Source organism: Cervus canadensis, chromosome 1 (genome assembly GCF_019320065.1).
Source record: "Cervus canadensis isolate Bull #8, Minnesota chromosome 1, ASM1932006v1, whole genome shotgun sequence".
NCBI lineage: Eukaryota > Metazoa > Chordata > Mammalia > Artiodactyla > Cervidae > Cervus > Cervus canadensis.
Window position 1 is genome coordinate 64,755,603 of NC_057386.1, and position 3,264 is coordinate 64,758,866.

Below are 3,264 nucleotides of genomic sequence, written 5' to 3' on the forward strand. Positions count from 1 at the left end.
AGGTACCATTACACGCCAGTCAGGATGGCTGCTATCCAAAAGTCTACAAGCAATAAATGCTGGAGAGGGTGTGGAGAAAAGGGAACCCTCTTACACTGTTGGTGGGAATACAAACTAATACAGCCACTATGGAAAACAGTGTGGAGATTTCTTAAAAAACTGGACCTAGAACTGCCATATGACCCAGCAATCCCACTTCTGGGCATACACACTGAGGAAACCAGATCTGAAAGAGACACATGCACCCCAATGTTCACCGCAGCACTGTTTATAATAGCCAGGACATGGAAGCAACCTAGATGCCCATCAGCAGATGAATGGATAAGGAAGCTGTGGTACATATACACCATGGAATATTACTCAGCCATTAAAAAGAATTCATTTGAATCAGTTCTAATGAGATGGATGAAACTGGAGCCCATTATACAGAGTGAAGTAAGGCAGAAAGATAAAGAACATTACAGCATACTAACACATATATATGGAATTTAGAAAGATGGTAACGATAACCCTATATGCAAAACAGAAAAAGAGACACAGAAGTACAGAACAGACTTTTGAACTCTGTGGGAGAAGTGAGGGTGGGATCTTTCAAAAGAACAGCATGTATATTATCTATGGTGAAACAGATCACCAGCCCAGGTGGGATGCATGAGACAAGTGCTCGGCCTGGTGCACTGGGAAGACCCAGAGGAATCGGGTGGAGAGGGAGGTGGGAGGGGGGATTGGGATGGGGAATACGTGTTAACTCTATGGCTGATTTCATATCAATGTATGACAAAACCCACTGAAATGTTGTGAAGTAATTAGCCTCCAACTAAAAAAAAAAAAAAAAAAAAAAAAAAAAAAGAACCAGTCTTGGAACACACTGGGAGATGTACTTTTGAAATTATTCACTCATTTGCTCATTTGTCGAACAAATGTTTATGGTATGTCCAGGACAGCCCGATCACTGAACAAGGCTCTGGGAATGTAACACTGACAAAGGCCCAGACTAAAGGCACTCACTGTATAGTGAGAAGAAGATGAGCATTCAATATATGTTTTTTGAGCGCCTAGCTATCTGTCAGTCACTGATTCAGGGGCTGGGGTTGTATCAATGCATCAGTGCAAAAGATATTTAAAAAAATCCCTGCCCCTGTGGAATTTAAGATTATACACAAGAAATATACAAATAATCAATTTATTCTGATTGTGGTAAGTATGTAGAAGCTAGAGAGAGTGTCAGCCAAGTGCAGTTGTTAGGGATGTGTCCCTGAGGAGGTGACATTAAAACCACCACTTGAAGGGTGAGTATTGCTAGTTGCAAGGAGAGCAGGAGAGGCAATTGGGAAGGAACATTCCAGACAAAGGAAACAGGAGGCATTTGGAGACATGAAAAAAATCTAGGCTGCTGGAATGCAGGGTGCAGGGAGGGAACTGACCCCACAAGGTCAAGAAGTGGGATTTGATCTTGGGAGCAAGGGGAAGCCATGAGAGAGGTATAGAGATATGTGTGTGCATGCTCAGTCACGTTCGACTCTGTGTCACCCCATGGGCTGTAGCCCACCAGGCTCCTCTGTCTGTGGGACTCTCCAGGCAAGAATCCTGGAGTGGGTTGCCATGCCCTTCTCCAGGGGATCTTCCCAGCCCAGGGATCGAACCCGTGTCTCCTGAATTGCAGGTGGACTCTTTACCTGCTGAGCTACCTGGGAGCCCTGTAGAGATACAGATGGACACAAAGATACAGAGAGATCTAGAAGTAAAATGGAGATGGAGAGATGGAGGGAGAGAGAGAGAGAGAGAGAGACATGACGGATTTGAGAGATGTGTGGGATGTAAATCAGAATGACCAGGTGTGGGATATGCCGGAGGAAGGCGGCAAGGAAGACCCCAGTGCTTCTATCTTGAGCAGCTGGTTGGGTGGGGAAGGGAAGGAGTCCTATTCAGGGAGATGAGGAGCGGAGGAGACAAAGCCATGACTGGGGGAAGATGGGGTCAGTTGGGGACATCTTTGCTCATGGAGCTTCAGCTCCTTAAAATACCACCATCCCACTTGTCTGCTGGGAAGACACCTGCTTCTCCTCCAGTACCCAAGAAGCCTTCTCTTTGCCAGACAGACACACTCCTTACTTAGTAGCACAATTCTTCCCATGCAGACTTTGATCACTGCCTCAGCCACACTGCATCACACTTATTTGTGTTGCCTTTGTCACATATATTTATTATTTGCCTACAATAATAAGCGTATCCATGAGCAGCCTGCCAGCCAGGCACTGCGTTACCCCTGCTCTCGTTTAACCCTTGCCACACCTTTGTGGTTGGTGCTGTTACTCCCCCCGTTCACTGGGAATGGGCCCCAGCAGGTCAGGTAAATCCTCCGGGGAGCGGGCGGGGCTCTGCTGGTCCTGGCAGAGCTGGGATCTGAGCCCAGGTAATCTGCTTCTGGATCCATGCTCTTAACCACTGTGTGCATCCTACTTCTCACTGGATTGTAGATCCCTCAAGCTCAGAACCATGCATAGTACTTTTTAAAGAAAGAAACACAGTTTGAGAACTTAAAATCAGCAAAATAAGAAAACTAAACACAATTGCAACTTGTAAACAAAACAAAAGGAGCAGTTATCTAGATCTTTTTCCACTACAAATTCAAGGAGTTTTGTTTGAAAATCAAAATGTAACTACCATCATGGAGTAGTGGTTCAGTGGTAAAGTATCTGTCTGCAACGCAGGAGCCTCAGGAGGCGCAGGTTCAATCCCTGGGTCTGAAAGATTCCCCTGGAGAAGGACATGGCAACTCCCTCCTGTGTTCTTGTCTGGAGAATCCCATGGACAGAGGAGCCTAGCAGGCTACAATCCACAGATTTGCAAAGAGTCTGACACAACTCAAGTGACTTAGCATGCACTCACGAACCATCACCAAATTCTTGAGTTAGATCTGATCCTTCTTGTTGTTGTTCAGTTGCTAAGTCATGTCTGACTGTTTGCAGTCCCATGGACTGTAGCACACCAGGCTCCTCTGTCCTCCACTATCTCCTGGAATTTGCTCAAACTTAGGTCCATTGAGCCCGTCGGTGATGCCATCCAACAATTTCATCCTCAGCAGCCCCCTTTTCCTTTTGCCTTCAATCTTTCCCAGCATCAGTGTCTTTTCCAATGAGCTGGCTCTTCTCATCAGGTGGCCAACATATTGGAGCTTCAGCTTCAATATCACTCCTTCCACTGAATATTCAGGGTTGATTTCCTTCAGGGTTGACTGGTTTGATCTCCTTGCAGTTCAAAGAA